This window comes from Carica papaya, chromosome 2 (assembly GCF_054855325.1).
Source record: "Carica papaya isolate Zhongbai chromosome 2, ASM5485532v1, whole genome shotgun sequence".
Classification (NCBI taxonomy): Eukaryota; Viridiplantae; Streptophyta; class Magnoliopsida; order Brassicales; family Caricaceae; genus Carica; species Carica papaya.
In genome coordinates, this window is record NC_142310.1 from 15,139,179 (window position 1) to 15,150,809 (window position 11,631).

General features: G+C 32.6%; 1 long non-coding RNA gene across 1 annotated transcript; it reads left to right on the forward strand.

Annotated features, from left to right (window-relative positions):
- Positions 1-7,200: 7,200 nt before the first annotated feature.
- LOC148268796 (uncharacterized) lies at positions 7,201-11,214 on the forward strand. Its single transcript, XR_015817031.1, has 2 exons — positions 7,201-7,424; positions 9,649-11,214. It is a non-coding gene; the product is annotated as an uncharacterized LOC148268796 (long non-coding RNA).
- Positions 11,215-11,631: the final 417 nt, after the last annotated feature.

The following is an 11,631-nucleotide window of genomic DNA, read 5'->3' on the forward strand; positions in this document are numbered from 1 at the left end:
TCAGGTCGCAGGTTGAGAGCAGTAATTATGCTGTGATATTCACTTCTGATGTTTTTGTAGATAATGGCATTAAACTTCGATGGGGTGATTGTTCAACTTGCATATGCGAGTTCATTAACAAGTGACTTGGCCTTTTGGAGATATTAGGAGAGTGTGAGATCATATTATTTGAGTTCTTGTAGCTCAATATTGAGTTGTAATTATCTATGCTGAGAGATGGAGCCATAGGTATTGGCTAATGCATTTCAGACCTCATGGGAGGAGTTCATGCCGATGACATAGGGAAAGACCTCTTCGGATTGAGAGGAGAACAACCAATAGAGCAGCATCTGGTCTTTTTAAAACCAGGTTTCATAATCTGGGTTGGGGATGATTTCATCGAGTTTATCAGGATTGTTTGTAGTTTCCGATGGAACAGGTGAAGTGCCATCAACGTATCCCATCAGTTTTTGGTCATTTAGAAGGGGGAGGAACTGTGTTTTTCAGGCAAGATCATTCTTGTTTGTGAGTTTAATGGAGAAAGAATGGTATGAGGTGGAAACTATGTCCTGGGTCAGTGCAGATGTCATTTATGGCTCCGATACCGTGCCAAGGTTTGGAAAAGACTGCAAATTATTATGATATGTTATGAGGGTTGTTTGCCCATATATACAATGGAGAGATAAGGATAAGAATATGTGGTACAATCAGGAAGAGAAAAGAAATGAGGGAAAAGTTATCTCCTAACATGAACCGTCCAACCAAACTATCGAGCCATCAAGGTCTAATAGGGAAATAAAAGAAAAGAAAAATAAATAAATAGATAAACAAATAAATAAATAAATACATAATGAAAACAAGGGTAGAAGTGGAAAAGAACATTCCAAAATCCAAACCTTAATATTACTTTTTCTATTATATATTTTTAGTTTTTCAAAAAAATAGTTATAATTAAAAAAATATTGACCAAAGTAAAGTAGGAGTCTTGTATCAAAAGCATCACGTATTATATACTATATAATAATATTAATAGTTTCTAAATATATATTTTTTATAGTGGTTTTAAATTAAACAAAATTGTCCAATACAAAATAATTTTATCTTTTTTTTTCAGTTTTTTATATGATTTTTTTTTTAATTTTTACCATAAAGTTTATAATATTAAAGTTGAGAAAAATATGACTTACAAACGATCTAAACTGTCCAACTAAACAATCGAGATGTCCAGTTCTAATAAAAAAATAAAAAGAAAAGAAAAATAAATAAATAAATAAGAACGGGATAAAATCCAAAAATAACATTTCAAAACCTAAACCCTAATATTAATTTTTTCTATTATTATTCTTAGTTTTTTAAAAAATATAATTATAATTAAAAAATATTAACTAAGGCAGAGCTGGAGCCTTGTATAAAATACATCACATATTATATGTTATATAACAATATTAACATTTCCTAATTATATTTTTTTGTAGTAGTCTTAAATTAAACAAATTAGTTCAATACAAAACAATTTTATCCTTTTTTTAAGCTATTCATAGGGTTTATTTTCAATTTTGACCATCAAATTTATAATTAAAGTTAATAAAAATATGACTTACAAATTATCTAAACTATATAACTAAATAATCGAGCCATCAAGTTCTAATGGAGAAATAAGAGAAAATAAAAATAAATAATTAAAAACAAAAACGAGGGTAAAATAAAAAAAAGAACATTTCAAAACCGAAATAGTAATATTAATTTTTCTATTTTATTGTAGTTTTTTAAAATATAATTATAATTAAAAAATACTGACCAAGGGAGAGCTGGTGTCTTATATAAAAAACATCACATATTATATGTTATATAATAATATTAATATTTTCAAATATAATTTTGTTTGTAGTAATCTTAAATTAAACAAATTTATTCAATACAAAACAACATTATCATTTTTTTTAGTTTTTTATAGGATTTATTTTTAATTTTTACCATCAAATTTATAATATTAAAATTGAGAATTTATGAGTTACTATAAATTATCAAACCAATACAATAAAAATAAATAAATAAATAAAGAAGAACGAAGGTAGAATCGGAAAAAAAAAATTCAAAACCTAAACCCTAGTGTTATATATACAGAACACAAACACATAAACACATTACTGCATCTTCTAATTCACTTCTTTGACAAACCAAAACCCTAGCCGCCGGCCAAATCCAGAACTCTCCAAGTATGCTTTTCTTTATCATTTCATATGGTTTATTTTTAATTTTTACCATCAAGTTTATAATATTAAAGTTGAGATGTAATGGCCTCAGAAATTTAAATGAAATATATGTATTAAAAATCTCAATTGCGGAAGCGTAATAAAAATTTTGATTAACATCCCTTACACAATAACCAAAACGTACTCAAAACATGAAGGAACAAACTAACTAAAAGGGATACTCGAAATAAAAACTATAAATATAACTATAAAGTCTTTAGGCGTTCCCTTCGCCGTCTTCCTGCGGAACGGGCTCGGGAACAACGTCTTCCTGATCTGAAATGGTTATATAAGGGATGAGCTACACCAGCCCAGTAAAGACATCACACTATCTCACCGCCACGAAAGTAAATGTGGGTAGAAAACAAAAATGACCAATGGAGCATAATTTATAACGAACTCGTTTATTAACATAAAAACTTTTACTGTCCACTTACCTCGGTGAGATCCATGAAAACAACATATGAAAACAATAACCTTATAATATCATGAAATCATACACACTTTATAATATAACACATATCATACCTTTACATTTCAATCATCAGAAAACAGATTTTCTCTTTTACCAGCCTACTAGTATCCCTGGGGATCTATAGGGGGTCCCCGCTACACGTGAACCATTAACATTTACAACTTGATTCCAGGGCCGTCTCCATACCCCATCCGGTATGGGTGCCAAAACACATAAGGTCTCCATACCCCGTCCGGTATGAGAAGCCACGTTCCCGGTAGGGTTCCCTACGGACCCGGTCCGTCCACTATCTCCTAGGATATCTAGTCAGGCTATCCACATTTTTCACTTATCAATTCACATAACCTTTTTGCCTTTTTCCTTAATCTCAATCATCCAATCATACACAACATGTAAACCAGTAATTGACACCAAATAAGACAATACAGTACCGGGTTCACCATAATACAAACCATAATAAAAGAAACCATGATTCATGCATACGAGACCATAACATAATTACATAAAACATCATGCTATATTTAATATTAAAAATTAGATCAAACAATAACAGACCGACACTGTATCGGACTCGGGCTCCACTGGCAACCTTAATCAATTATACATCTATAAAGACACACAGTACGGTTTAATTATTTATTTAGCTTTAATACCGTTATAGGAAATAGGGTGAGGGGTCCTTACTTGTTTCGGGATCTGAATTCGACTCTACAGTGTGCCTACAGGCTGTCCCTAATTTCTCTGAATTTTTTTCAGAAAACTGAAACGCACTACAGGTACCTGCACGTGTCCCCAAAAATTTCAAATCAGACCTAGGGCCCCTTTCGGCTAATATCGAAATTCTGGCACGGCGGCTCCGCCGTGCTCCAGTGACGGCGCCGCTGCTTGTGGCGGCGATTCGCCTCGAGTTGGCTGTTTTCAGCCATTTTTTGTCGAATTCGGCCACACTTGCATCGGTCTCTGCAATAAAACAACCCTAGGGCCCTCGGTGGGCCAAAAAATCATGAAAAACCGAAACTTACCGGCGGCGGTGCTCTCGGGTGCGGCGGCTCCTCCGGCGTGAGTCGCATTTTGATGTTTAGCTCCGATCAACCTGTAGAGAAAAGAACGGTGATCACAGTGGTATAAAATTTGCATCGAACGGAGGCTGGGAAGGGCCTCATCAGAGGCAAAAACAGAGGGGGACGCGGCGGCGCCGCTGGGCTTCGGCTGGGTTTTTCGGCCGTTTGGCCGGTGATTTGGCTCCAGTTTGACCATAGGCGGACTCAGCATCGAAAAACGAGCCAGGGAGAGAAAATTTACCTCGATCGGTGGTCGGAAACTTCCCCAATGCGGCGGCGGGTGGCGGCAGCTGGCTCCTCTGACGTCTGGTTCTTCTGCTCCGGCGAGGCACTGGCGGCTAGAGTTTTGTGGTCAAGTGTGGGTGGGGTTATTTATACCCTTTGCCTTTTAATCTCAACCGTCCATCAAGATTAAATCTGGACCGTCCGATCGCAATTTAATTAGGATTAAATCTGGGCCGTCCATCGCAATGCAATCTGGGCCATCCGTACTTGATTGAATCTGGACCGTCTGTACGCGTGAATCTAGGCCGTCCATGTGCACATTTGATCTAGGCCGTCCGTGCGCGCGGGAACGGATCTGGGCCATCCGATCGCACGCACGCAGATCGCCCACGTGGCCCGTCCCCTGGTCAGCGTTTCCTTGCCACGCGGCGTGTCCTGGTTGGCCGGGGCTACTGACCGGGCCGCTGACATGGGTGCTGACGTGGGTGCTGACGTGGCACAACTTTTCTAAATTGCGTTTTGACCCCCGATTTTTGATTTTCTTTTCAAAAACACCCTCATAATCTAAATTTTCACCCTTTTTTTCCCAAAATCAATTTCAATTAAATCCAAATAATATTTTTACCCAATTTTATCATTATTATTATTTTTATTTTCATTAAATTAAATTAAATTAAATCCAATTAAATTAATTAAAAATCTAAAAAAAAATCAAATAAATAAAAATAAAAATAGTAAGATAAAAAAAAATTACTTGGGTGTTACATGAGAAAAATATGATTTACAAACAATCTAAACTATCCTACCAAACAGTCAAGCCGTCTAGTTCTAATTAAAAATTAAAAAAAATAAAAATAAATAAATAAGAACGGGATAGAATCGAAAAATAATATTTCAAAACCGAAACCCTGATATTAATTTTTCTATCATTATTCTTAGTTTTTTTAAAAATAATTATAATTAAAAAATACTGACCAAGGGCAGAGCTCAAGCCTTGTATAAAAAACATTACATATTATATATTATATAATACTATTAATATTTTCTAAATATATTTTTTTGTAGCAGTCTTAAATTAAACAAATTTGTTTAATACAAAACAATTTTATCCTTTTTTAAGTTTTTCATAGGGTTTATTTTCAATTTTGACTATCAAATTTATAATATTAAAGTTGATAAAAATATGACTTACAAATGATTTGAACTATTTAACCAAACAATTGAGTCGTCAAGTTCTAATGGAGAAGTAAAAGAAAATAAGAATAAATAAATAAAAACAAAAACGGCGGTAGAATAAAAAAAGAACATTTCAAAACTGAAACGCTAATATTAATTTTTCTATTATATACTTCTAATTTTTCAGAATATAATTATAATTAAAAAATACTAACTAAGGCAGAGTTGGTGTCTTGTATAAAAAACATCCCATATTATATAATAATATTAATATTTTCAAATATAATTTCATTTGTTGTAATCTTAAATTAAACAAATTTGTTCAATACAAAACAATGTTATCATTTTTTTCAATTTTTTTATAGGATTTATTTTTAATTTTTATCATCAAATTTATAACATTAAAATTGAGAAAAATATGACATAATCTGAACTGCCAAACTAAGACAATCAAAATAAATAAATAAATAAATAAAGAAGAACGAGGGTAGAATTGGAAAAAAAATTCAAAACCTAAACCCTAATGTTATATATATAGACTACAAACACATATACACACTGCTGTCTTCTAATTCACTTCTTTACCAAATAAAAACCCTAGCCGTTGGCCGGATCCAGAACTCTCCAAGTATCCTTTTTTTTATCATTTCATATGGTTTATTTTTAATTTTTACCATCAAGTTTATAATATTAAAGTTGAGAAAAATATGACTTACGAACAATTTGAACTGTCCAACTAAACAATCGAGGCTTCTAGTTCTAATAGAAAAATAAAAGAAAAAAAATTAAGTAAATAAATAAGAACGAGATAGAATCAAAAAATAACATCTCAAAACCTAAATCCTAATATTAATTTTCTATTATTATTCTTAGTTTTTAAAAATATAATTATAATTAAAAAATACTAACTAAGGTGGAGCTGGAGCCTTGTATAAAAAACATCACATATTATATATTATATAATAATATTAACATTTTCGAAATATATTTTTTTTGCACTAGTCTTAAATTAAACAAATTTGTTTAATACAAAGCAATTTTATCATTTTTTTAAGCTTTTCACAGGGTTTATTTTCAATTTTGACCATCAATTTTATAATATTAAAGTTGATAAAAATATGACTTACAAATGATCTGAACTGTCTAAACAAACAATCGAGCCGTCAAGTTCTAATGGGGAAGTTAAAAAATAAAAATAAATAAATAAGAATGAAAACGGGGGTAGAATCAAAAAAGAATATTTCAAAACCGAAACACTAATATTATTGTTCTATTATATTAAAAACATCACATATTATATATTATACAATAATATTAATATTTTTAAATATTATTTTTATTTATAGTAATCTTAAATTAAACAAATTTCTCCCGTACAAAACAACATCCAACCAAACAAATTTATACCATCACATTTATAATATTAAAGTTGACAAAAATATGACTTGCAAATGATTTGAACTATCTAACCAAACAATCGAGTTGTCCAATCTTGATGGGGAAGTAAAAAAAAAAGAAAAGAAAACTAAATAAATAATAATGAAAATGGGGTAAAATTGGAAAAGAACATTTTAAAACCTAAACCCTAATTTTAATTTTTCTATTATATATTTTTATTTTTTCAAAAAATATAATTATAATTAAAAAATACTTATCAAGGAAGAGGTGGGGCCTTATGTAAAAAATATCATATATTATAGATTATATGATAATATTAATATTTTCTAGATATAATTTTGTTTGTATTGTTATTAAATTAAACAAATTTGTTTGATACAAAAAAATGTTTTTCTTTTTTTCAGTTTTTCTTACGGTTTATTTTTAATTTTTACTATTAAATTTATTGTAACATCCCGCATAAATAGGGACCAAAATGAATAAAGATTACTTGATTTGGGGCCATTATGTAATTTTCGCAAACTTGGTCACATCAGCGATCTAATCGAACGATCCAAATTTTAAATGGAAGATCGGACGACTCATGATGCATATATAAATATTAACCCTAATTTTCCTTTTTGGGAGCAGAGGGAAAGTCGACCAAGCGAAAAGGGGAAGGGAAGAAGGGGGATTGCGACTACGCGAGAGAGAGAGACGATAAAAGAGAGGAAGAGAGAGAAAAATAGATTCCCATTTAGGGGAGAAGAGAAGGAGAGTATGGACGAAGTAGTAGTGAAAGGCTAGCTTAGAAGGAGCCTGTGAGAGGAACGAGCGAGCAAAACACGGAGCTACTAAGCACCGTTGTCACGAACAAGGGTAAGTTAAAATTTGACTCTCTCAACTTGAAATTAAAAATTATACATTGAATTTCCAATATCTTTTATCATAACATGGTACTGGTGAGTATTGGGGGGTATCAGGTAGAGTAGAACTGTAAACTGGTTAGGAGGTAATAAATAGAAGAAGAAACACTAGGAAATTGAACCATTGATCCATAAAAATAAAATGAGAAATGAGGGAAATAGAGATGGATGAGGAAGGGGGTAGGTGATTATGTGATTTGCAAGAGAGAAATTAGGAAAAGTATTTAAGAATTTAATGATGTCTAGGAGGAAAAATTTAGGGGAAGAATTTGGCAGATGAGTATAAAGGAAGAGAAGTGAGATTTCAAATTGGTATGGAAATGAGGATTTTGTAGAAGAAGAAATAGAGGAATCATCACCTAAAAATCGAGGATAATGAGATTATATCCTGACCTGTAGTAAATTTGTAGAGGAAAATAAAATATGGAGGAGTATAAGAAAGAAAGAGAGGTTGTGTGTGTGAGTGGTCTGACTTTTAGCCAAAATAGTTGTGAAGGTAATTGACTGTCGTGCTCGAGTGAGGAAGCGAATAATTATGATGTTACGGGTTAAGTTGATGGGTCGCGGGGGAGGGGGGGGGGGGGTGGGTTTATACCCTAAAGAGAAAGTGGCATTGTGTATGTGAGTGGCTGGGCTTTTAGTCAAAATAATTATGAAGGCAGTTGAATGTCATGCTCTAGTGAGAGAGTGAATAACTGTGATGTATAGGCCCAATTAATAGGTCAGGGGGTTGATGCCCCGGAGAGAAAGTGGCATTATGTGTGTGAGTGAGTGGCCGGACTTTTAAACGAAATTATTGTGAAGGCAATTGACTGTCGTGCTCCAGTGAGGGAGCGAATAACTGCAATGTTATGGGCCCATTTGATGGGTCAGGGTGGTTGATACCCTGAAGAGAATTGTTGACTGAATGATCCATATATATATGGGAAACTATGAATGTGTGCGTGTGTGTGTGTGTGCCAAATAATATTGATTTTTGGTCCTTTAAGATGAAATAATATATGTATATATATATATATAATTAATGAGGCTAACAAAAGAACATGAATTTTTAGTCATAGTATTTAGGTATTTAATAACAGGATTTATGGAGAAAATAGAGCTATCTGTAGAGGATGAAAATTATAGGGAAATTTATGGCTGCAAGGCATATTAAACTGGGTGAAGAGTGGCTGCAAAGAAATCTATGGGTACTGTGGGGGAGAAAAATTTATGTCTGGGTTTCTAAACCAAAGGAAGAATTTAGTGGTAACAGTAGGTGAAGTTGGGAAATATTGGGTAGAAATGTGGAGGAATTAGAAAATAATACAGTGCAGGCAATGGTAATATAGGAGAAAATGTAATAGGCAGAGTTTGAGTGTGGTACACGAAAGTTTAGTGGTAACATTTTCTATTTGTAGGTGTGAGTTTCAAATTTTGCTTACTCAGCATGTGGAGCTCATTATGTTTATATTTCAGAAATGGTGAAATAAGAAGAAGACTCTGGTTTGTAGGATTTATGTCTCCAAGCATAGATGCGCAGAGGCGTTTATCCACTACCAAAAAACCAGACTCCTTCTAGAACCATAGAAGCATAGATATACTTAATTTTAAATACAACAGGGATAAGTTTACTCTTGTATGTAGATTTTTCAAAAATTCTTTATTTGTTACGACTTTATGGATAGGAGAAGATATAACGTGGTTGCTTGAAAGTTTTGTTGTACAAGAATTACTATGTAAAGTTTTAAAATGAATTATATTCAGATATACTAGTTGTTATATGAGATGTAGATGTATTATCTGGGTATGGAAAATGATGGACAACTCTAAATTTGGCACGGGTTGTTATAGTTAGTATCTGAGTGAACGTTCCTAGTACAACCCTTGTTATGTGAGGCTTAGGATTTCATGAGGATTAAGAAGCTAGTTAATACAAATTTTAGGGGGAAACATTAGGATAAGGTTTTTTAAGAATTAAAACATTGATGCATGTAAGAGATAGGGATAATTGGATGAGAGTATAGTGCTTCGAAGTTCTAAAGGTAGGGCATAATTAAATTTAGATATGTTAGATGTAGGAATTAAGGTAGATATGTGATATAATTGAATTTTACAGATACTTTCCTATTTTATTTGAGTTAATTTTGATTAATTTTTACCACAAACATTGTTGGATTTTTTTTGGCACTTTTCAGGAATGATTTTGGGACCTGGAAGCAAATTAGAGTGGATTGGAATAAGATTTGAGCGAAAAAGGGTTGAAACATGAAGATATGGGAGACATGGCCATAACACACGGTTATGTGTTACGAAGCTAGTGTTTATGTTTCTGAGGAGGAGTGAGACATGGCGATGTTCTTGAAAGACACGATTGTGTGCCCTATACTGAGTTAACACACGACCATGTGTTAAGAACGCAACGTTTCTATTTCGCTCAGTGAAAGAGACACAATCGTGTGTTTGGGAAACATGGCCGTGTCATCTCTAAAAACTGGAAATTGACGTAATTTCGAGAAAGACATGGTTATGTGTCAATTTGACACCGCTGTGGGACGTGCCAGATCAGAATATTAGGTCTTGAATGATATAAAAAGATGAGGAGCACAAAAAAAAAGGAGACCGAAGAGGAGGAGAAAAGAGAAGACAGTTGCAAACATCAAACACTTCTTCTAGTAAGTTATTCCTAATCATAGTAGTGCAATGGAAGCGTGGGAGACCCATAACAGATAACATAAAAAAAAACACTTTCCAAACCAACAAAGGAATAATGGATAATGCGACAACCAAATGAACTATATCATAGGACCATATCTAAGAATAGTTAGAAGCTATATAGTATCCAACTATGGAAGGACTTAAATCGGTAGAGAGTATAAACAATGTTAGTTGAGCTAGTAAAAGACCTTTTCTATCAAAGAATCTCAATGATTTTTAGTAACAAAGACGTATTCCATAACTCATTGTGTAAATTTTATAGGACTTAAGGAGAACCTGATTGAGTACTAAAGTGGGTTAGGAATCATTCAGATTGTGATAAATTTAGAAGAGTAATCTGACTTCACTAAGAATAAATTGTTTAGATACTAAATCAATTTAGTAAAGAGGAAAAGGTTTTGACACAAAAACAATTTTTAAGATTCCTAAGAAAAAAAATAACATACCTGAGGTATACTCTAATAGGCTATCAGGGAGAGAGCTTTGGTCTTGACCTTCATATCAACTAGAGAACTAAAAGTCGTTAGGAAACTTAGGAGTAGGTCCCCTAATGCGGAAACATACACTCAAAGCCTACCTGACATTCTAGCCAAACCCCTAAACCATATATAAACTCAATGAAATTTAATAACGCAGGATGAAGGGGACTACCTTAAAAAAACCAAATGATTATTTCTTTGACTTTGTCATACATGTCAAGCCCCTGGGACTTTCAACACAATAGCAGAAAAAACAACTTTTTTTAGTGATATTATCAACCTTGGAAAGCTGGAGATTGACCAAAGTGCACTTTTAGAAAGGGGTAAAAACTATTATGATGAGAAGGAGAAAGTAGAACACATTCTAATGAGACCCTTATATAATGTTAGAGACCCATAGACATAAGCTCCCTAGTTCACGAGTTGAAAATTTTAAAGGATCTAAATTAAGTCATTCTCAAAGAAATTGACCCTATGAAATTTGAAAATAGACAAGGAACAACAATTTGAAAACTAATAATATTTTTCAAATTATTCATGTACTAATTTCCACAAAAAAAAAAGAAATGAGAATCTAAATAGCTTTATTTAGACATATGAACGCCAGGAAAGATGTAAACATATTATGGCGTTGAGGTTACTTAGGTAATCAAGGATTTAATCTTATGGCTAATAGAGAATGCTATTATACTACTAAAGGACTCTTTATTATGATAATCAAATAAAGGTATGATATCTCGTGATAGTGTTGGATGGTGATGACAAATGCATAAATTATTGTTGGAAAATATTAGGCTATAATGAATTTTAAGGTTCAACATAATCTAGAATAGTAGTCTTTTATTAAGATTAAAGATTTCTTTTAAGAGATCTATACTGAAACACTATCAAATCTCTTTAGGTTCTAAAACCTTTGAGAATGGAAGGCCAATTCTTAGTGAGTATATGATATTATTTATGTTGGGAGATAAGAAAGCAGATATC